The 25,300-nt window shown below is 54.0% G+C and overlaps 2 long non-coding RNA genes across 2 annotated transcripts; one reads left to right on the top strand and one right to left on the bottom strand.

Annotated features, from left to right (window-relative positions):
• Positions 1-9,100: 9,100 nt before the first annotated feature.
• On the bottom strand, positions 9,101-20,702 carry LOC142917121 (uncharacterized). Its single transcript, XR_012936872.1, has 3 exons — positions 20,368-20,702; positions 14,434-14,800; positions 9,101-9,242 (listed from the first exon to the last, which is right to left on the bottom strand). It is a non-coding gene; the product is annotated as an uncharacterized LOC142917121 (long non-coding RNA).
• Positions 20,703-20,797: 95 nt separating this feature from the next.
• LOC142917120 (uncharacterized) lies at positions 20,798-24,658 on the top strand. Its single transcript, XR_012936871.1, has 3 exons — positions 20,798-20,898; positions 23,840-23,971; positions 24,302-24,658. It is a non-coding gene; the product is annotated as an uncharacterized LOC142917120 (long non-coding RNA).
• The last annotated feature ends 642 nt before the right edge of the window (positions 24,659-25,300 follow it).

Here is a 25,300-nt window from a genome sequence, read left to right as displayed (position 1 = left end):
TAGGGATGTCAGTTGAGTAGCAGCGAGCATGGGAATCGACGTCCAGGTTGGAACTTTACAACGCGGGGCCTAGCCACGCGGGGCCTTGCCTCCTGCCCTCGCCTGATTGCGCTCACTTTAATTATCTCGCTTAAGTTTAATTTGTCTTCACCCGGCTCGCCACTTTGTAACTTTGTTTTATTGTAAATATTCACGCAGTTTTTATTTTCTTTTGTTACCAGGCCAAGCCCGCTTGAGCTGCTATACCGCTCTTGTTATCAGAAGCGACCTGCCCACAACAACACAAGGTGAGGCTTTGTCAACGTGTGTGAATGTTTTGACTTAAAACTTTGGTGACTGCAGGAATTAATATTCTTGGTTCTTTCGGTAAAGTCACGTAGATAGAAAATTAAATAAAAATAATAAAATAAATGAATAATTCCAAATAAAGCAAAAAACTCACGTCGTTTTGATCGCAACACAAGTGGTCTTTATTTAATGTAATTGTATTATCAGTTATTGTTAGTTTCTATCTACGTAACTTTACCGAAAGAAACAAGAATACGTGTGTCAATGTCTATCGGTCAAAGACACTCAGCGGAGAGACTCGCAAACTCCAAATATACAGCAGGCGTCAGGGTCGGGATCGAACCCACGACTTCCTGTATACCAAGTGAGGTAGCTAACATCTCACCACGGAGAGAGACACGCAAACTCCAGTTAGCCTCAGCTATGTTCGTTGATCCTCAATTCATTACTTGGTGGAGTGAGGAAGCATTCATGCCAAGCAGATGAAGGTGGCCAGGCGTGATTCTAGACACGCCACCACCTGTTTACCCAGTGACATTGTACAGTTTGTGTTTGCAGTAACGTCTATTAACTCTGTTGAATACGGAGGTTATAGCGTAACAATAGTTTACTTTTGTTTTCCTCTGGAACTCTTTATAAGAATGGAAACAGGAGGTGAACACAGCACACACATGCAGCTGAAGTCGGAACTGTTCATCCCAGCATTTAAGGACATCTGAGCCTGGATTCACACCTCTAAGTTGCGATTGAACATTAATTTATGCATAACACAATTAGGATTGTTTTCAACGAGACCCTTGGGGTGCGAGCCGCCGGTAACATTGCGGGGTTGGTGGGGGGCCAAGTGGTGAGCGCCCGGACCCCCCTGGACCCCCTTTGTCTCCCCGGCGAGCGGTGTGGCGTGACCCCCGCCCCCCCCGCACGGAGCCCCTCGACACCCCGCGGGGGTCAAGGTCACCGTGACCTTGACCCCCGCGGGGAGCGGCGAGCGAGGAGTCGGTCCTGGGCCTCCCCCTGGGGTCGACTCAGGCTAAAACTAAAATAGAGACACCGGGGGGCGCCGTGGCGAAGTTGGCGGCCGGGGGGAGACAAAGGCGGCCGGGCAGGGGGGCGGCGCCGGTGGCCCCCTTCGTAAGCGCCGCTGCTGCTGCTGCTCGCCACTAGCGGCACTCGCTCCGACAGCCTCCAAGGCTACGTGGGGGATCTTTGTCTTTGTGTTTGCCTCTAAAATCTCATTCATGGACTACTCACACAGAGACCCACAGACTACTCACACAGAGACCCATAGACTCACCACACAGAGACCCATAGACTACTCACACAGAGACCCATAGACTACTCACACAGAGACCCATAGACTACTCACACAGAGACCCATAGACTACTCACACAGAGACCCATAGACTCACCACACAGAGATCCATAGACTCACCACACAGAGACCCATAGACTCACCACATAGAGACCCATAGACTCACCACACAGAGACCCATAGACTCACCACGCAGAGACCCATAGACTACTCACACAGAGACCCATAGACTACTCACACAGAGACCCATAGACTCACCACACAGAGATCCATAGACTCACCACACAGAGACCCATAGAGTCACCACATAGAGACCCATAGACTCACCACACAGAGACCCATAGACTCACCACGCAGAGACCCATGGACTACTCACACAGAGACCCATAGACTACTCACACAGAGACCCATAGACTCACCACACAGAGACCCATAGACTCACCACACAGAGACCCACAGACTACTCACACAGAGACCCATAGACTCATCACACAGAGACCCATAGACTCACCACACAGAGACCCATAGACTCACCACACAGAGACCCATAGACTCATCACACAGAGACCCACAGACTACTCACACAGAGACCCATAGACTCACCACACAGAGACCCATAGACTCACCACACAGAGATCCACAGACTCACACAGAGACCCATAGACTACTCACACAGAGACCCATAGACTACTCACACAGAGACCCATAGACTACTCACACAGAGACCCACAGACTCACACAGAGAATATTAGACTCACACAGAGAAATTAGACTCACAGAGAGAAAATTAGACTCACACAGAGAAAATTAGACTCACACAGAGACCCATTGACTCGCATAGATACCCATAGACTCACACAAAGACCCATAAACTACTCTCACAAAGACCCATAGACTACTCACACAAAGTCCCATAGACTCACACAGAGACCCATAGACTACTCACACAGAGACCCATAGACTACTCACACAAAGTCCCATAAACTCACACAGAGACCCATAGACTACTCACACAGAGACCCACAGACTACTCACACAGAGACCCACAGACTCACACAGAGAAAATTAGACTCACACAGAGACCCACTGACTAGCATAGAGACCCATTGACTCACACAAAGTCCCATAAACTCACACAGAGACCCATAGACTACTCACACAGAGACCCATAGACTACTCACACAGAGACCCATTGACTACTCACACAGAGACCCACTGACTAGAATAGAGACCCATTGACTCACCCAAAGACCCATAGACTCACCACACAGAGACCCATAGACTACTCACACAGAGACCCACAGACTCACACAGAGAAAATTAGACTCACACAGAGACCCATTGACTCGCATAGAGACCCATTGACTCACAGATACCCATAGACTACTCACACAGAGACCCATAGACTACTCACACAGATACCCATAGACTCATCACACAGACACCCATAGACTACTCACACAGAGACCCATAGACTACTCACACAGATACCCATAGACTCACACAAAGACCCATAGACTACTCACACAAAGTCCCAAAAACTCACACAGAGACCCATAGACTACTCACACAGAGATCCACAGACTCACACAGAGACCCATAGACTACTCACACAGAGACCCAGACTCACACAGAGACCCATAGACTCACACAAAGACCCATAGACTACTCACACAAAGACCCATAAACTCACACAGAGACCCACTGACTCACACAGAGACCCACAGACTACTCACACAGAGAAAATTAGACTCACACAGAGACCCATAGACTACTCACACAGAGACCCACAGACTCACACAGAGAAAATTAGACTCACACAGAGACCCATTGACTCGCATAGAGACCCATTGACTCACACAGATACCCATAGACTACTCACACAGAGACCCATAGACTACTCACACAGATACCCATAGACTCATCACACAGACACCCATAGACTACTCACACAGAGACCCATAGACTACTCACACAGATACCCATAGACTCACACAAAGACCCATAGACTACTCACACAAAGTCCCAAAAACTCACACAGAGACCCATAGACTACTCACACAGAGATCCACAGACTCACACAGAGACCCATAGACTACTCACACAGAGACCCAGACTCACACAGAGACCCATAGACTCACACAAAGACCCATAGACTACTCACACAAAGACCCATAAACTCACACAGAGACCCACTGACTCACACAGAGACCCACAGACTACTCACACAGAGAAAATTAGACTCACACAGAGACCCATAGACTACTCACACAGAGACCCACAGACTACTCACACAGAGACCCATAGACTACTCACACAGAGACCCATAGACTACTCACACAGAGACCCATAGACTACTCACACAGAGACCCATAGACTACGCACACAGAGACCCATAGACTCACCACACAGAGATCCACAGACTCACACAGAGACCCATAGACTACGCACACAGAGATCCACAGACTCACACAGAGACCCACTGACTCGCATAGAGACCCATTGACTCACACAGAGACCCATAGACTACTCACACAAAGATCCACAGACTCACACAGAGAAAATTAGACTCACACAGATACCCCTAGACTCACACAAAGACCCATAGACTACTCACACAAAGTCCCATAAACTCACACAGAGACCCATAGACTACTCACACAGAGATCCACAGACTCACACAGAGATTATTAGACTCACACAGAGAATATTAGACTCACACAGAGAAAATTAGACTCACACAGAGACCCATTGACTCGCATAGAGACCCATAGACTCACACAAAGACCCATAGACTACTCACACAGAGACCCATAGACTACTCACACAAAGATCCACAGACTCGCACAGGGAAAATTAGACTCACACAGAGACCCACTGACTCACACAGAGACCCATTGACTCACACAGATACCCATAGACTCACACAAAGACCCATAGACTAATGACACAAAGTCCCATAAACTCACACAGAGACCCATAGACTACTCACACAGAGACCCATAGACTACTCACACAAAGACCCATAGACTCACCACACAGAGACCCACAGACTCATCACACAGAGACCCATAGACTCACCACACAGAGACCCATAGACTCACCACACAGAGACCCATGGACTTAACACACAGAGACCCATAGACTCATCACACAGAGACCCACAGACTCACCACACAGACACCCATAGACTCACCACACAGAGACCCATAGACTCATCACACAGAGACCCATAGACTCACCACACAGAGACCCATAGACTCACCACACAGAGACCCATAGACTCACCACACAGAGACCCATAGACTCACCACACAGAGACCCATAGACTACTCACACAGAGACCCACAGACTACTCACACAGAGACCCATAGACTCACCACACAGAGACCCATAGACTCACCACACAGAGACCCATAGACTACTCACACAGAGACCCACAGACTACTCACACAAAGACCCATAGACTCACCACACAGAGACCCATAGACTCATCACACAGAGACCCACAGACTCCCCACACAGAGACCCATAGACTCATCACACAGACACCCATAGACTCACCACACAGAGACCCATAGACTCCCCACACAGAGACCCATAGACTCACCACACAGAGACCCATAGACTCCCCACACAGAGACCCATAGACTCCCCACACAGAGACCCATAGACTCATCACACAGAGACCCATAGACTCACCACACAGAGACCCATAGACTCACCACACAGAGACCCATAGACTCACCACATAGAGACCCATAGACTCATCACACAGACACCCATAGACTACTCACACAGAGGCCCATAGACTACTCACACAGAGACCCACAGACTCACACAGAGACCCATAGACTACTCACACAGAGACCCATAGACTACTCACACAGAGACCCATAGACTACTCACACAGAGATCCACAGACTCACACAGAGAAAATTAGACTCACACAGAGACCCACTGACTCGCATAGAGACCCATTGACTCACACAGAGACCCATAGACTACTCACACAAAGTCCCATAAACTCACACAGAGACCCATAGACTGCTCACACAGAGACCCACAGACTACTCACACAGAGACCCACAGACTCACACAGAGAAAATTAGACTCACACAGATACCCATTGACTCACACAGAGACCCACAGACTCACACAGAGAAAATTAGACTCACACAGAGACCCATTGACTCACACAGAGACCCATTGACTCACACAGAGACCCATAGACTCACACAAAGACCCATATACTACTCACACAAAGTCCCATAAACTCACACAAAGACCCATAGACTACTCACACAGAGACCCACAGACTCACACAGAGAAAATTAGACTCACACAGAGACCCACAGACTCACACAGAGAATATTAGACTCACACAGAGAAAATTAGACTCACACAGAGACCCACAGACTCACACAGAGAATATTAGACTCACACAGAAAATTAGACTCACAGAGAGAAAATTAGACTCACACAGAGAAAATTAGACTCACACAGAGACCCATTGACTCGCATAGATACCCATAGACTCACACAAAGACCCATAAACTACTCACACAAAGACCCATAGACTCACACAGAGACCCATAGACTACTCACACAGCGACCCACAGACGACTCACACAGAGACCCACAGAATCACACAGAGAAAATTAGACTCACACAGATACCCATTGACTCACACAGAGACCCACAGACTCACACAGAGAAAATTAGGCTCACACAGAGACCCATTGACTCACACAGAGACCCATTGACTCACACAGAGACCCATAGACTCACACAGAGACCCATAAACTATTCACACAGAGACCCATAGACTACTCACACAGAGACCCATAGACTCACCACACAGAGACCCACAGATTACTCACACAGAGACCCATAGACTCATCACACAGAGACCCATAGACTCACACAGAGACCCACTGACTCGCATAGAGACCCATTGACTCACACAGATACCCATAGACTACTCACACAGAGATCCACAGACTCACACAGAGAAAATTAGACTCACACAGAGACCCACTGACTAGCATAGAGACCCATTGACTCACACAAAGTCCCATAAACTCACACAGAGACCCATTGACTACTCACACAGAGACCCACTGACTAGCATAGAGACCCATTGACTCACACAAAGACCCATAGACTCACACAGAGACCCATAGACTACTCACACAGAGACCCACAGACTCACACAGAGAAAATTAGACTCACACAGAGACCCATTGACTTGCATAGAGACCCATTGACTCACACAGATACCCAAAGACTACTCACACAGAGACCCATAGACTACTCACACAGATACCCATAGACTCACACAAAGACCCATAGACTACTCACACAAAGTCCCAAAAACTCACACAGAGACCCATAGACTACTCACACAGAGATCCACAGACTCACACAGAGACCCATAGACTACTCACACAGAGACCCAGACTCACACAGAGACCCATAGACTCACACAAAGACCCATAGACTACTCACACAAAGACCCATAAACTCACACAGAGACCCACTGACTCACACAGAGACCCACAGACTACTCACACAGAGAAAATTAGACTCACACAGAGACCCATAGACTACTCACACAGAGACCCATAGACTACTCACACAGAGACCCATAGACTCATCACACAGACACCCATAGACTACTCACACAGAGACCCATAGACTACTCACACAGATACCCATAGACTACGCACACAGAGACCCATAGACTCACCACACAGAGATCCACAGACTCACACAGAGACCCATAGACTACTCACACAAAGATCCACAGACTCACACAGAGATTATTAGACTCACACAGAGAAAATTAGACTCACACAGAGAAAATTAGACTCACACAGAGACCCATTGACTCGCATAGAGACCCATAGACTCACACAAAGACCCATAGACTACTCACACAGAGACCCATAGACTACTCACACAGAGATCCACAGACTCGCACAGAGAAAATTAGACTCACACAGAGACCCACTGACTCACACAGAGACCCATTGACTCAAACAGATACCCATAGACTCACACAAAGACCCATAGACTAATGACACAAAGTCCCATAAACTCACACAGAGACCCATAGACTACTCACACAGAGACCCATAAACTCACACAGAGACCCATAGACTACTCACACAAAGACCCATAAACTCACACAGAGACCCATAGACTACTCACACAAAGACCCATAGACTACTCACACAGAGACCCACTGACTCACACAAAGACCCATAGACTACTCACACAAAGTCCCAAAAACTCACACAGAGACCCATAGACTACTCACACAGAGATCCACAGACTCACACAGAGACCCATAGACTACTCACACAGAGACCCAGACTCACACAGAGACCCACAGACTCACACAGAGACCCACTGACTCACACAGAGACCCACTGACTCGCATAGAGACCCAATGACTCACACAGAGACCCACAGACTACTCACACAGAGAAAATTAGACTCACACAGAGACCCATAGACTACTCACACAGAGACCCACAGACTACTCACACAGAGACCCATAGACTACTCACACAGAGACCCATAGACTACTCACACAGAGACCCATAGACTACTCACACAGAGACCCATAGACTACGCACACAGAGACCCATAGACTCACCACACAGAGACCCACAGACTCACACAGAGACCCATAGACTACGCACACAGAGATCCACAGACTCACACAGAGACCCACTGACTCGCATAGAGACCCATTGACTCACACAGAGACCCATAGACTACTCACACAAAGATCCACAGACTCACACAGAGAAAATTAGACTCACACAGATACCCATAGACTCACACAAAGACCCATAGACTACTCACACAAAGTCCCATAAACTCACACAGAGACCCATAGACTACTCACACAGAGACCCATTGACTCACACAAAGACCCATAGACTACTCACACAGAGACCCATAGACTACGCACACAGAGACCCATATACTCACCACACAGAGACCCACAGACTCACACAGAGACCCATAGACTACGCACACAGAGATCCACAGACTCACACAGAGACCCACTGACTCGCATAGAGACCCATTGACTCACACAAAGACCCATAGACTACTCACACAAAGTCCCATAAACTCACACAGAGACCCATAGACTACTCACACAGAGACCCATTGACTCACACAAAGACCCATAGACTACTCACACAAAAACCCATAGACTACTCACACAAAGTCCCATAAACTCACACAGAGACCCATAGACTACTCACACAGAGACCCATAGACTACTCACACAAAGACCCATAGACTACTCACACAAAGACCCATAGACTACTCACACAAAGTCCCATAAACTCACACAGAGACCCATAGACTACTCACACAGAGACCCATAGACTACTCACACAGAGACCCATAGACTCACACAGAGACCCACAGACTCACATAGAGACCCAGTGACTCACACAGAGACCCGTAGAGTATCTTCTTTGGTTCTTTCGGTATTAAAGTCACCATCACCACGTAGAATGAGAATAATAAAATAATAAAATAAAACACAATAAAATTCTCACGACGTTTCGGCCACGACACAAGCGGCCTTCTTCAGGTGAAAGGAACAAACCTGTCGGGACGACAGAGCCACAATAATGACGGAGCTTCAATAATGAAGACCTTAGCACAGACTGACGTTGTGACACGTGGTGCACGTGGTGTCTGTGTGTGTGTCTGTCTGTGTGTCTGTGTGTGTCTGTGTGTGTGTGTGTCTGTGTGTGTGTCTGTCTGTGTGTGTGTCTGTGTGTGTGTCTGTCTGTGTGTGTGTCTGTCTGTGTGTCTGTCTGTGTGTGTGTCTGTGTGTGTGTGTGTCTGTGTGTGTGTCTGTGTGTGTGTGTCTGTCTGTGTGTGTCTGTGTGTGTGTCTGTCTGTGTGTCTGTCTGTGTGTGTCTGTGTGTTTCTGTGTGTCTGTGTGTCTGTGTGTATGTCTGTCTGTGTGTGTGTCTGTGTGTGTGTCTGTGTCTGTGTGTGTGTCTGTGTGTGTGTCTGTGTGTCTGTCTGTCTGTGTGTCTGTGTGTGTGTCTGTGTGTCTGTCTGTGTGTCTGTGTGTATGTGTCTGTCTGTGTGTCTGTGTGTGTGTCTGTGTGTGTGTCTGTGTGTCTGTGTATGTGTGTGTGTCTGTGTGTGTGTCTGTGTGTGTGTCTGTGTGTCTGTCTGTGTCTGTGTGTATGTGTCTGTCTGTGTGTCTGTGTGTGTGTCTGTGTGTGTGTGTCTGTGTGTGTGTCTGTGTGTGTGTCTGTGTGTGTGTGTCTGTGTGTGTGTCTGTCTGTGTGTCTGTCTGTGTGTGTCTGTGTGTTTCTGTGTGTCTGTGTGTCTGTGTGTATGTCTGTCTGTGTGTGTGTCTGTGTGTGTGTCTGTGTCTGTGTGTGTGTCTGTGTGTCTGTCTGTCTGTGTGTCTGTGTGTGTGTCTGTGTGTGTGTCTGTGTGTCTGTCTGTGTGTCTGTCTGTGTGTCTGTCTGTGTGTCTGTGTGTGTGTCTGTGTGTGTGTCTGTGTGTCTGTGTATGTGTGTCTGTGTGTGTCTGTGTGTGTGTCTGTGTGTCTGTCTGTGTCTGTGTGTATGTGTCTGTCTGTGTGTCTGTGTGTGTGTCTGTGTGTGTGTGTCTGTGTGTGTGTCTGTGTGTGTGTCTGTGTGTCTGTCTGTGTGTCTGTGTGTATGTGTCTGTCTGTGTGTATGTGTGTGTGTCTGTGTGTGTCTGTGTGTCTGTGTATGTGACTGTGTGTGTGTGACTGTGTGTGTACTGTGTGTGGGGAGCGATAGTGTAGCGGTTAGCGCTACGCTGCGCTATGAACCTGGCGACCCGGGTTCGATTCCCGCTCACGGCCAACACCAGTGACGATTATCTGAACCGGTCCCGGGCCTCCCCTAGGTCGACTCAGCCTCAAATGAGTACCTGGTGCGGTGTGTAAACATCGCGACTGGGGAGACAAAGGCGGTCGGGCGTGGTGCTGGCCACCCACCCCCTCGTGTACCGTTCCGGCCTTCATAGGTGCTCGCTAACAGCACTTGCCCCTACAGTCTGTTAAGGCTATATGGGGGATCTTTGTCTTTGTGTGTCTGTGTGTGTGTCTGTGTGTCTGTGTATGTGTCTGTGTGAAGAGCGGTGGGACAGCGGTCAGTGCGCGCGCGCAAATAATTAATTAATTATTAATTATTGATCTATTCGGGGAACCATTGGCTTGTTGACACAAGGGCTTAGTAGGAGTTTTTAATTAACTCTGAGCAGCCGTCAGTCAAACCATTACGTCATCCGCGCGGTTGAAGCGCGAGTGGGGGGATGACGTCATTGACCCTCCCCCCCCCAAATGGCGGGTGGGGGGGAGGGCATCGGCCCCCACCTAATGGGGAGTGGCGAGTGGGGCATTAGCCCCCACTCACTCACCCATCCACTCACCCCCTCACTCACCCCCTCACCAACCCCCTCACTCACCCCTCACCAACCCCCCCCACTCACCCATCCACTCACTCACCCCCTCACTAAACCCCTCACTCACCCACCCCCTCACTCACTCACCCCCTCACCAACCCCCTCACTCACTCACCCCCTCACTCACTCACCCCCTCACTCACCCCCTCACTCACCCCCTCACCAACCCCCTCACTCACCCCCTCACTCACTCACCCCCTCACTAAACCCCTCACTCACCCACCCCCTCACTCACTCACCCCCTCACCCACCCCCTCACTCACCCCCTCACCAACCCCCTCACTCACTCACCCCTTCACCAACCCCCTCACTCACCCCCTCAGTCACCCCCTCACCAACCCCCTCACTCACCCCCTCACTCACCCCCTCACCAACCCCCTCACTCACTCACCCACTCATCCCCTCACTCACCCCCTCACCAACCCCCTCACTCACTCACCCCCTCACCAACCCCCTCACTCACCTACCCCCTCACCCACTCACCCCCTCACTCATCCCCTCACCAACCCCCTCACTCACCCCCTCACTCACCCCCTCACTCACCCCCTCACCCACCCCCTCACTCACCCCCTCACCAACCCCCTCACTCACCCCCTCACTCACTCACCCCCTCACTCACCCCCTCACTCACTCACCCCTTCACCAACCCCCTCACCCCCTCACTCACCCCCTCACCAATCCCCTCACTCACTCACCCCCTCACCAACCCCCTTACTCACCCCCTCACTCACCCACCCCTCACTCACCCCCTCACTCACCCCCTCACCAATCCCCTCACTCACTCACCCCCTCACCAACCCCCTCACTCACCCCCTCACCAACCCCCTCAGTCACCCCCTCACTCACCCCCTCACTCACCCCCTCACCAACCCCCTCACTCACTCACCCCTTCACCAACCCCCTCGCTCACCCCCTCACTCACCCCCTCACCAACCCCCTCACTCACCCCCTCACTCACCCCCTCACCAACCCCCTCACTCACTCACCCCCTCATCCCCTCACTCACCCCCTCACCAACCCCCTCACTCACTCACCCCCTCACCAACCCCCTCACTCACCTACCCCCTCACCCCCTCACTCATCCCCTCACCAACCCCCTCACTCACCCCCTCACTCACCCCCTCACTCACTCACCCCTTCACCAACCCCCTCACCCCCTCACTCACCCCCTCACCAATCCCCTCACTCACTCACCCCCTCACCAACCCCCTTACTCACCCCCTCACTCACCCACCCCTCACTCACCCCCTCACTCACCCCCTCACCAATCCCCTCACTCACTCACCCCCTCACCAACCCCCTAACTCACCCCCTCACCAACCCCCTCAGTCACCCCCTCACTCACCCCCTCACTCACCCCCTCACCAATCCCCTCACTCACTCACCCCCTCACCAACCCCCTCACCAACCCCCTCACTCACCCCCTCACCAACCCCCTCACTCACCCCCTCACTCACCCCCTCACTCACCCCTTCACCAATCCCCTCACTCACTCACCCCCTCACAAACCCCCTCACTCACCCCCTCATCCCCTCACTCACCAACCCCCTCACTCACTCACCCCCTCACTCACCCCCTCACCAATCCCCTCACTCACTCACCCCCTCACCAACCCCCTCACCCCCTCACCAACCCCCTCAGTCACCCCCTCACTCACCCCCTCACTCACCCCCTCACCAATCCCCTCACTCACTCACCCCCTCACCAACCCCCTCACCAACCCCCTCACTCACCCCGTCACCAACCCCCTCACTCACCCCCTCACTCACCCCCTCACCAACCCCCTCACTCACCCCCTCACTCACCCCCTCACCAACCCCCTCACTCACTCACCCCCTCATCCCCTCACTCACCCCCTCACCAACCCCCTCACTCACCCCCTCACCAACCCCCTCACTCACCTACCCCCTCACCCCCTCACTCATCCCCTCACCAACCCCCTCACTCACCCCCTCACTCACCCCCTCACCCACCCCCTCACTCACCCCCTCACCAACCCCCTCACTCACCCCCTCACTCACCCCCTCACTCGCTCACCCCTTCACCAACCCCCTCACTCACCCCCTCACCAATCCCCTCACTCACTCACCCCCTCACCAACCCCCTTACTCACCCCCTCACTCACCCCCTCACCAATCCCCTCACTCACTCACCCCCTCACCAACCCCCTCACTCACCCCCTCACCAACCCCCTCACTCACTCACCCCCTCACTCACTCACCCCCTCACCAACCCCCTCACTCACCCCTCACCAACCCCCTCAGTCACCCCCTCACTCACCCCCTCACTCACCCCCTCACCAATCCCCTCACTCACTCACCCCCTCACCAACCCCCTCACCAACCCCCTCACTCACCCCCTCACCAACCCCCTCACTCACCCCCTCACTCACCCCCTCACTCACCCCTTCACCAATCCCCTCACTCACTCACCCCCTCACCAATCCCCTCACTCACTCACCCCCTCACCTACCCCCTTACTCACCCCCTCACTCACCCACCCCTCACTCACCCCCTCACTCACCCCCTCACCAATCCCCTCACTCACTCACCCCCTCACCAACCCCCTCACTCACCCCCTCACCAACCCCCTCAGTCACCCCCTCACTCACCCCCTCACCAATCCCCTCACTCACTCACCCCCTCACGAACCCCCTCACCAACCCCCTCAGTCACCCCCTCACTCACCCCCTCACTCACCCCCTCACCAACCCCCTCACTCACTCACCCCTTCACCAACCCCCTCGCTCACCCCCTCACTCACCCCCTCACCAACCCCCTCACTCACCCCCTCACTCACCCCCTCACCAACCCCCTCACTCACTCACCCCCTCATCCCCTCACTCACCCCCTCACCAACCCCCTCACTCACTCACCCCCTCACCAATCCCCTCACTCACTCACCCCCTCACTCACCCCCTCACCAACCCCCTCACCTACCCCCTCACTCACCCCCTCACCCCCTCACTCACCCCCTCACCAACCCCCTCACCAACCCCCTCACTCACCCCCTCACCTACCCCCTCACTCACCCCCTCACCCCCTCACTCACCCCCTCACCAACCCCCTCACTCACTCACCCCCTCACAAACCCCCTCACTCACTCACCCCCTCATCCCCTCACTCACCCCCTCACCAACCCCCTCACTCACTCACCCCCTCACTCACTCACCCCCTCATCCCCTCACTCACCCCCTCACCAACCCCCTCACCCCCTCACCCCCTCACTCACTCACCCCCTCACCAACCCCCTCACTCACCCCCTCACTCACCCCCTCACCAACCCCCTCACTCACTCACCCCCTCACTCACTCAGCCACCCACCCACCCACTCACCGTCGTGGTGTGTTTATACACGAAACAATGTCCTCTTGTGGAGTGCAGGAGGTCCGACGTTCCGTGCCGCTAACACGGACAGGCGACTGCGCGCGGCTGTGATCACGTGACGCATTCGCAGGGCGGCAGAGTCTTCCGGAAGATGTCCCGCGCCACGCGTGAGACGGCCGGAAGAGTCTTCCGGAAGATGTCCCGCGCCACGCTTGAGACGGCCGGAAGAGTCTTCCGGAAGACGTCCCGCGCCACGCGTGAGACGGCCGGAAGAGTCTTCCGGAAGACGTCCAGCGCCACGCTTGAGACGGCCGGAAGAGTCTTCCGGAAGATGGCCCGCGAGTCTTGAAGGGCACGTGACACGTGAGACAACCCGCTGGGAGGTGTAACAGCAACGATAACAACAACAGTAGAAACAACAACAGCAGAAACAACAACCACAACAGCAGAAACAACAGCAGCAGTAGAGGCGCCGTTCCACGTGTGGAACGGCCGAGTGGGTCACCCACGTGGATAGAGCCTGGGGCGGGCCTAGAACTGGTCGGTGACTGTGTGTGTGGTGTGTGTGGTGTGATGTGTGTGGTGTGTGTGTGGTGTGTGACTGTGTGTGTGGTGTGTGTGTGACTGTGTGTGTGGTGTGTGTGGTGTGTGTGTGACTGTGTGTGTGGTGTGTGTGTGTGTGGTCTGTGTGTGTGTGGTGTGTGTGTGGTGTGTGTGTGGTGTCTGTGAGTGTGTGTGGTGTCTGTGTGTGGTGTGTGTGTGGTGTGTGTGTGTGGTGTATGTGTGGGGTGTGTGTGTGACTGTGTGTGTGGTGTGTGTGACTGTGTGGTGTGTGTGATGTGACTGTGTGTGGTGTGTGTGTGGTGTGTGTGTGTGATGTGTCTGTGGTGTGTGTGTGATGTGTGTGACTGTGTGTGTGGTGTGTGACTGTCTGTGGTGTGTGTGTGATGTGTGTGACTGTGTGTGTGGTGTGTGACTGTGTGTGGTGTGTGTGTGGTGTGTGACTGTGTGTGGTGTGTGTGATGTGTCTGTGGTGTGTGTGACTGTGTGTGGTGTGTGACTGTGTGTGTGTGATGTGTGACTGTGTATGTGGTGTGTAACTGTGTGTGATGTTTCTGTGGTGTGTGTGGTGTGTGTGATGTGTCTGTGGTGTGTGTGACTGTGTGTGTGTGGTGTGTGTCTGTGTGTGTGTGTGTCTGTGTGTGTGTGTCTGTGTGTGTGTGTCTGTCTGTGTGTGTCTGTGTGTGTGTCTGTCTGTGTGTCTGTCTGTGTGTGTCTGTGTGTTTCTGTGTGTCTGTGTGTCTGTGTGTATGTCTGTCTGTGTGTGTGTCTGTGTGTGTGTCTGTGTGTGTGTCTGTGTGTGTGTCTGTGTGTCTGTCTGTCTGTGTGTCTGTGTGTGTGTCTGTGTGTCTGTCTGTGTGTCTGTGTGTATGTGTCTGTCTGTGTGTCTGTGTGTGTGTCTGTGTGTGTGTCTGTGTGTCTGTGTATGTGTGTGTGTCTGTGTGTGTGTCTGTGTGTCTGTCTGTGTCTGTGTGTATGTGTCTGTCTGTGTGTCTGTGTGTGTGTCTGTGTGTCTGTGTGTGTGTCTGTGTGTGTGTGTGTCTGTCTGTGTGTGTCTGTGTGTGTGTCTGTCTGTGTGTCTGTCTGTGTGTGTCTGTGTGTTTCTGTGTGTCTGTGTGTCTGTGTGTATGTCTGTCTGTGTGTGTGTCTGTGTGTGTGTCTGTGTCTGTGTGTGTGTGTGTCTGTGTGTCTGTCTGTCTGTGTGTCTGTGTGTGTGTCTGTGTGTCTGTCTGTGTGTCTGTGTGTATGTGTCTGTCTGTGTGTCTGTGTGTGTGTCTGTGTGTGTGTCTGTGTGTCTGTGTATGTGTGTGTGTCTGTGTGTGTGTCTGTGTGTGTGTCTGTGTGTCTGTCTGTGTCTGTGTGTATGTGTCTGTCTGTGTGTCTGTGTGTGTGTCTGTGTGTGTGTCTGTGTGTGTGTCTGTGTGTCTGTCTGTGTGTCTGTGTGTATGTGTTTGTCTGTGTGTCTGTGTGTGTGTCTGTGTGTGTGTGTCTGTGTGTCTGTGTATGTGACTGTGTGTGTGTGACTGTGTGTGTACTGTGTGTGGGGAGCGATAGTGTAGCGGTTAGCGCTACGCTGCGCTATGAACCTGGCGACCCGGGTTCGATTCCCGCTCACGGCCAACACCAGTGACGATTATCTGAACCGGTCCCGGGCCTCCCCTAGGTCGACTCAGCCTCAAATGAGTACCTGGTGCGGTGTGTAAACATCGCGACTGGGGAGACAAAGGCGGTCGGGCGTGGTGCTGGCCACCCACCCCCTCGTGTACCGTTCCGGCCTTCATAGGTGCTCGCTAACAGCACTTGCCCCTACAGTCTGTTAAGGCTATATGGGGGATCTTTGTCTTTGTGTGTCTGTGTGTGTGTCTGTGTGTCTGTGTATGTGTCTGTGTGAAGAGCGGTGGGACAGCGGTCAGTGCGCGCGCGCAAATAATTAATTAATTATTAATTATTGATCTATTCGGGGAACCATTGGCTTGTTGACACAAGGGCTTAGTAGGAGTTTTTAATTAACTCTGAGCAGCCATCAGTCAAACCATTACGTCATCCGCGCGGTTGAAGCGCGAGTGGGGGGATGACGTCATTGACCCTCCCCCCCCCAAATGGCGGGTGGGGGGGAGGGCATCGGCCCCCACCTAATGGGGAGTGGCGAGTGGGGCATTAGCCCCCACTCACTCACCCATCCACTCACCCCCTCACTCACCCCCTCACCAACCCCCTCACTCACCCCTCACCAACCCCCCCCACTCACTCACCCATCCACTCACTCACCCCCTCACTAAACCCCTCACTCACCCACCCCCTCACTCACTCACCCCCTCACCAACCCCCTCACTCACTCACTCACCCCCTCACTCACTCACCCCCTCACTCACCCCCTCACTCACCCCCTCACCAACCCCCTCACTCACCCCCTCACTCACTCACCCCCTCACTAAACCCCTCACTCACCCACCCCCTCACCCACCCCCTCACTCACCCCCTCACCAACCCCCTCACTCACTCACCCCTTCACCAACCCCCTCACTCACCCCCTCACTCACCCCCTCACCAACCCCCTCACTCACCCCCTCACTCACCCCCTCACCAACCCCCTCACTCACTCACCCACTCATCCCCTCACTCACCCCCTCACCAACCCCCTCACTCACTCACCCCCTCACCAACCCCCTCACTCACCTACCCCCTCACCCACTCACCCCCTCACTCATCCCCTCACCAACCCCCTCACTCACCCCCTCACTCACCCCCTCACTCACCCCCTCACCCACCCCCTCACTCACCCCCTCACCAACCCCCTCACTCACCCCCTCACTCACTCACCCCCTCACTCACCCCCTCACTCACCCCTTCACCAACCCCCTCACCCCCTCACTCACCCCCTCACCAATCCCCTCACTCACTCACCCCCTCACCAACCCCCTTACTCACCCCCTCACTCACCCACCCCTCACTCACCCCCTCACTCACCCCCTCACCAATCCCCTCACTCACTCACCCCCTCACCAACCCCCTCACTCACCCCCTCACCAACCCCCTCAGTCACCCCCTCACTCACCCCCTCACTCACCCCCTCACCAACCCCCTCACTCACTCACCCCTTCACCAACCCCCTCGCTCACCCCCTCACTCACCCCCTCACCAACCCCCTCACTCACCCCCTCACTCACCCCCTCACCAACCCCCTCACTCACTCACCCCCTCACTCACCCCCTCACCAACCCCCTCACTCACTCACCCCCTCACCAACCCCCTCACTCACCTACCCCCTCACCCCCTCACTCATCCCCTCACCAACCCCCTCACTCACCCCCTCACTCACCCCCTCACTCACTCACCCCTTCACCAACCCCCTCACCCCCTCACTCACCCCCTCACCAATCCCCTCACTCACTCACCCCCTCACCAACCCCCTTACTCACCCCCTCACTCACCCACCCCTCACTCACCCCCTCACTCACCCCCTCACCAATCCCCTCACTCACTCACCCCCTCACCAACCCCCTAACTCACCCCCTCACCAACCCCCTCAGTCACCCCCTCACTCACCCCCTCACTCACCCGCTCACCAATCCCCTCACTCACTCACCCCCTCACCAACCCCCTCACCAACCCCCTCACTCACCCCCTCACCAACCCCCTCACTCACCCCCTCACTCACCCCCTCACTCACCCCTTCACCAATCCCCTCACTCACTCACCCCCTCACAAACCCCCTCACTCACCCCCTCATCCCCTCACTCACCAACCCCCTCACTCACTCACCCCCTCACTCACCCCCTCACCAATCCCCTCACTCACTCACCCCCTCACCAACCCCCTCACCCCCTCACCAACCCCCTCAGTCACCCCCTCACTCACCCCCTCACTCACCCCCTCACCAATCCCCTCACTCACTCACCCCCTCACCAACCCCCTCACCAACCCCCTCACTCACCCCGTCACCAACCCCCTCACTCACCCCCTCACTCACCCCCTCACCAACCCCCTCACCCACCCCCTCACTCACCCCCTCACCAACCCCCTCACTCACTCACCCCCTCATCCCCTCACTCACCCCCTCACCAACCCCCTCACTCACCCCCTCACCAACCCCCTCACTCACCTACCCCCTCACCCCCTCACTCATCCCCTCACCAACCCCCTCACTCACCCCCTCACTCACCCCCTCACCCACCCCCTCACTCACCCCCTCACCAACCCCCTCACTCACCCCCTCACTCACCCCCTCACTCACTCACCCCTTCACCAACCCCCTCACCCCCTCACTCACCCCCTCACCAATCCCCTCACTCACTCACCCCCTCACCAACCCCCTTACTCACCCCCTCACTCACCCACCCCTCACTCACCCCCTCACCAATCCCCTCACTCACTCACCCCCTCACCAACCCCCTCACTCACCCCCTCACCAACCCCCTCACTCACTCACCCCCTCACTCACTCACCCCCTCACCAACCCCCTCACTCACCCCTCACCAACCCCCTCAGTCACCCCCTCACTCACCCCCTCACTCACCCCCTCACCAATCCCCTCACTCACTCACCCCCTCACCAACCCCCTCACCAACCCCCTCACTCACCCCCTCACCAACCCCCTCACTCACCCCCTCACTCACCCCCTCACTCACCCCTTCACCAATCCCCTCACTCACTCACCCCCTCACCAATCCCCTCACTCACTCACCCCCTCACCTACCCCCTTACTCACCCCCTCACTCACCCACCCCTCACTCACCCCCTCACTCACCCCCTCACCAATCCCCTCACTCACTCACCCCCTCACCAACCCCCTCACTCACCCCCTCACCAACCCCCTCAGTCACCCCCTCACTCACCTCCTCACTCACCCCTCACCAATCCCCTCACTCACTCACCCCCTCACTCACCCCCTCACCAACCCCCTCACTCACCCCCTCACCTACCCCCTCACTCACCCCCTCACCAATCCCCTCACTCACCCCCTCACTCACCCCCTCACCAACCCCCTCACCTACCCCCTCACTCACCCCCTCACCCCCTCACTCACCCCCTCACCAACCCCCTCACCAACCCCCTCACTCACCCCCTCACCTACCCCCTCACTCACCCCCTCACCCCCTCACTCACCCCCTCACCAACCCCCTCACTCACTCACCCCCTCACAAACCCCCTCACTCACTCACCCCCTCATCCCCTCACTCACCCCCTCACCAACCCCCTCACTCACTCACCCCCTCATCCCCTCACTCACCCCCTCACCAACCCCCTCACCCCCTCACCCCCTCACTCACCCCCTCACCAACCCCCTCACTCACCCCCTCACTCACCCCCTCACCAACCCCCTCACTCACTCACCCCCTCACTCACCCCCTCACTCACTCAGCCACCCACCCACCCACTCACCGTCGTGGTGTGTTTATACACGAAACAATGTCCTCTTGTGGAGTGCAGGAGGTCCGACGTTCCGTGCCGCTAACACGGACAGGCGACTGCGCGCGGCTGTGATCACGTGACGCATTCGCAGGGCGGCAGAGTCTTCCGGAAGATGTCCCGCGCCACGCGTGAGACGGCCGGAAGAGTCTTCCGGAAGATGTCCCGCGCCACGCTTGAGACGGCCGGAAGAGTCTTCCGGAAGACGTCCCGCGCCACGCGTGAGACGGCCGGAAGAATCTTCCGGAAGACGTCCAGCGCCACGCTTGAGACGGCCGGAAGAGTCTTCCGGAAGATGGCCCGCGAGTCTTGAAGGGCACGTGACACGTGAGACAACCCGCTGGGAGGTGTAACAGCAACGATAACAACAACAGCAGAAACAACAACAGCAGAAACAACAACCACAACAGCAGAAACAACAGCAGCAGTAGAGGCGCCGTTCCACATGTGGAACGGCCGAGTGGGTCACCCACGTGGATAGAGCCTGGGGCGGGCCTAGAACTGGTCGGTGACTGTGTGTGTGGTGTGTGTGGTGTGATGTGTGTGGTGTGTGACTGTGTGTGTGGTGTGTGTGTGACTGTGTGTGTGGGTGTGTGGTGTGTGTGTGGTGTGTGTGTGGTGTGTGTGACTGTGTGTGTGGTGTGTGTGTGTGTGGTCTGTGTGTGTGTGGTGTGTGTGTGGTGTGTGTGTGGTGTCTGTGAGTGTGTGTGGTGTCTGTGTGTGGTGTGTGTGTGGTGTGTGTGTGTGGTGTATGTGTGGGGTGTGTGTGTGACTGTGTGTGTGGTGTGTGTGACTGTGTGGTGTGTGTGATGTGACTGTGTGTGGTGTGTGTGTGGTGTGTGTGTGTGATGTGTCTGTGGTGTGTGTGTGATGTGTGTGACTGTGTGTGTGGTGTGTGACTGTGTGTGGTGTGTGTGTGGTGTGTATGTGTGATGTGTCTGTGGTGTGTGTGTGATGTGTGTGACTGTGTGTGTGGTGTGTGACTGTGTGTGGTGTGTGTGTGGTGTGTGACTGTGTGTGGTGTGTGTGATGTGTCTGTGGTGTGTGTGACTGTGTGTGGTGTGTGACTGTGTGTGGTGTGTGTGTGATGTGTGACTGTGTATGTGGTGTGTAACTGTGTGTGATGTTTCTGTGGTGTGTGTGGTGTGTGTGATGTGTCTGTGGTGTGTGTGACTGTGTGTGTGTGGTGTGTGACTGTGTGTGTGTGGTGTGTGACTGTGTGTGGTGTGTGTGTGGTGTGTGTCTGACTGTGTGTGGTGTGTGACTGTGTGTGGGTCTGCCCCGTGACCTCCTGCCAGCGGGCGTTCGACACTTCACGTGGCCTCAGGGTGCACATAGCCTGGCACAAGCGTCGTGGTGACGTCACCGCCACTTAGTGGCGAATGGCGGTTGTTGTTGTTGTTGTGGTGTGTGACTGTGTGTGTGGTGTGTGTCTGCGTTTTATTGATGGTTTCGCTCGAATAGTTGGTCAACACAGCAGCTGATAATGCAAATGATAGTTATAATTCGCATTTAATAATCCGTGGCTTAGCTGATGTGAGTGGAGTTTGTGTGATCTCCCCCTGTTCTACAGATGAGTGACTGGAGTTTGTGTGATCTCCCCCTGTTCTACAGATGAGTGGAGTTTGTGTGATCTCCCCCTCTTCTAAAGATGAGTGAGTGGCGTTTGTGTGATCTCCCCCTGTCCTACAGAGTGAGTGTAGTTTGTGTGATCTCCCCCTGTTCTACACATGAGTGAGTGGAGTTTGTGTGATTCTCCCCCTGTTCTACAGAGTGAGTGAGTGGAGTTTGTGTGATCTCCCCCTGTTCTACAGAGTGGAGTTTGTGTGATCTCCCCCTGTTCTACAGAGTGAGTGGAGTTTGTGTGATCTCCCCCTGTCCTACAGAGTGAGTGGAGTTTGTGTGATCTCCCCCTGTTCTACAGAGTGAGTGAGTGGAGTTTGTGTGATCTCCCCCTGTTCTACAGATGAGTGAGTGGAGTTTGTATGATCTCCCCCTGTTCTATAGATGAGTGAATGGAGTTTGTATGATCTCCCCCTGTTCTACAGATGAGTGAGTGGAGTTTGTATGATCTCCCCCTGTTCTACAGATGAGTGAATGGAGTTTGTATGATCTCCCCCTGTTCTACAGATGAGTGAGTGGAGTTTGTATGATCTCCCCCTGTTCTACAGATGAGTGACTGGAGTTTGTGTGATCTCCCCCTGTTCTACAGAGTGAGTGAGTGGAGTTTGTGTGATCTCCCCCTGTTCTGCAGAGTGAGTGAGTGGAGTTTGTGTGATCTCCCCCTGTTCTACAGATGAGTGACTGGAGTTTGTGTGATCTCCCCCTGTTCTACAGATGAGTGAGTGGAGTTTGTGTGATCTCCCCCTGTTCTACAGATGAGTGAGTGGAGTTTGTGTGATCTCCCCCTGGTCTACAGATGAGTGAGTGGAGTTTGTGTGATCTCCCCCTGTTCTACAGATGAGTGAGTGGAGTTTGCGCGATTTCCCCCTGTTCTACAGATGAGTGAGTGGCGTTTGTGTGATCTCCCGCTGTTCTACAGAGTGAGTGAGTGGGGGTTGTGTGATCTCCCCTGTTCTACAGATGAATGAGTGGAGTCTGTGTGATCTCCCCCTATTCTACAGATGAGTGAGTGGAGTTTGTATGATCTCCCCCTGTTTTACATATGAGTGAGTGGAGTTTGTGTGATCTCCCCCTGTTCTACAGATGAGTGAGTAGAGTTTGTGTGATCTCCCCCTGTTCTACAGAGTGAGTGAGTGGAGTTTGTGTGATCTCCCCCTGTTCTACAGAGTGAGTGGAGTTTGTGTGATCTCCCCCTGTTCTACAGATGAGTGAGTGGAGTTTGTGTGATCTCCCCCTGTTCTACAGATGAGTGAGTGGAGTTTGTGTCATCTCCCCCTGTTCTTCAGATGAGTGCGTGGAGTTTGTGTGATCTCCCCCTGTTCTACAGATGAGTGAGTGGAGTTTGTGTGATCTCCCCCTGTTCTGCAGATGAGTGACTGGAGTTTGTGTGATCTCCCCCTGTTCTACAGATGAGTGAGTGGAGATTGTGTGATCTCCCCCTGTTCTACAGATGAGTGGAGTTTGTGTGATCTCCCCCTGTCCTACAGATGAGTGAGTGGAGTGTGTGTGATCTCCCCCTATTCTACAGATGAGTGAGTGGAGTTTGTGTGATCTCCCCCTGTTCTACAGATGAGTGAGTGGAGTTTGTGTGATCTCCCCCTGTTCTACAGAGTGAGTGAATGGAGTTTGTATAATCTCCCCCTGTTCTACAGATTGAGTGAGTGGAGTTTGTATGATCTCACTCTGTTCTACAAAGTGAGTGAGTGAGTGGAGTTTGTGTGATCTCCCCCTGTCCTACAGATGAGTGAGTGGAGTTTGTGTGATCTCCCCCTGTTCTACAGATGAGTGAGTGGAGTTTGTGTGATCTCCCCCTGTTCTACAGATGAGTGAGTGGAGTTTGTGTGGACCATCTTCAGAGTCAGTGGAGGAGGCTCGTGAAGGACGCTGCTACTGGGCAGTTTGAGGCAGTCGCCCTCCTGCAACAACGGAGTGCAGAGGAGCGGCAGCAGGCTCAGTGAGTCGACCCGTGGCACCTGGGTCTGTCCCTTGACCTCCTGCCAGCACCAGGCGTTCGACACTTCACGTGACCTTCAAGTGCACTTATAGCCGTGACTTAGAGCTTTTGTGACTGCAGGAATTCATATTCTTTGGGTCTTACGGTAAGTCACTTATCTACGTGACTTTACCGAAAGATCCAAAGAATATGCACGTAGCCTGCCGCTTGTTGTTGTTGATGGTGCTGACGGAGGTGACGGTGTTGGAGGTGATGGCGTTGGTGACGCTGATGGCGTTGGTGACGGTGTTAGAGGTGATGCTGACGGCGGTGACGGTTGTGACGTTACAGGTTTGCTCCCCGCACGGCCACCGTCGCTCGGGAACGAGGAGAGCGACCGAAGAGCTCCGATGGAGCGGGAAGGGAGAGGAGAGCGAGGAGGGAAAAGAAGTCAGGGCAGAGAGGAGGAGCCTCAAATTACGGAAGAGCAAGAAGGGAGAGATGACGGACATCAAGATGCCCAGAGGGGAGAGCGTGCAGTGAGGTGGGCCGAGGGCAAGAGGGAGGAGCAGAGGCAGGACGCGGACAAGGCCAGGTGGGAGCAAGAGGGGGCCAGAAGGAAAGTCGCGGGAGGGGTGGGTGGAGAGAGACAGGTCGAAGGCAGAGCGAGAGACACAGAGAGGAGAGACAGAGAGAGGAGGGATAGAGAGGCGGGGGAGATGGGGGGAGAGGCAGGGACGATGGGGGAGGGATGGGGCAAGGCCGGAGAGATCAGAGGGATATACACATAAAAATGCCATTGAGATTATAGATCGAGTCTTATCGGACTTGCCACGTGGGAGATGATGTGAGGGGTACGGAAGGAGGACAAATTTGTAAGGGGTAGATTCACAAAGAGACCCATAGATTAGCATCCTCATCTAGCCACTCACTTGTCCGCTCACCAACTCACCCGGCGACTCACCCACTGACTCATCCACCCACTCACTCATCCACCCACCCACTCACCCAACAACTTACCCACCCACCCACTCACCCAGACACTCAACCACCCATATATCATGTTGGGTATTTTATATCAAATGTTTATTGTTTTGGCCATTAAACGTCAGTGTCGTAGTGGTCGCCCAGCATGAGTTATAATCCTGGACAGCCGGCATCACAAACCCCTCCACCACCACCGATGTGTTCCTCGTGGAAACAAATCTGAAATTAATTTCGCATTCCTCAGGTCGTGCGAGATTAAATCAAACGGAAGGGCTTCACAGCCGAGGCAAGGTGAAAGGGGTTCACTGCCTCGCGACGCAGTATCGTCCGCTCGCTTTGCTCGTCAATACCGAAGAAACGACG

Source organism: Petromyzon marinus, unplaced genomic scaffold (genome assembly GCF_048934315.1).
Source record: "Petromyzon marinus isolate PM22_M1 ecotype Great Lakes invasive population unplaced genomic scaffold, UKy_Petmar_22M1.pri1.0 PM_G_Scaffold_42, whole genome shotgun sequence".
Lineage (NCBI taxonomy): Eukaryota > Metazoa > Chordata > Hyperoartia > Petromyzontiformes > Petromyzontidae > Petromyzon > Petromyzon marinus.
The sequence above is the reverse complement of the archived record's forward strand: the minus strand, read 5'-3'. Positions and strand labels throughout refer to the sequence as shown.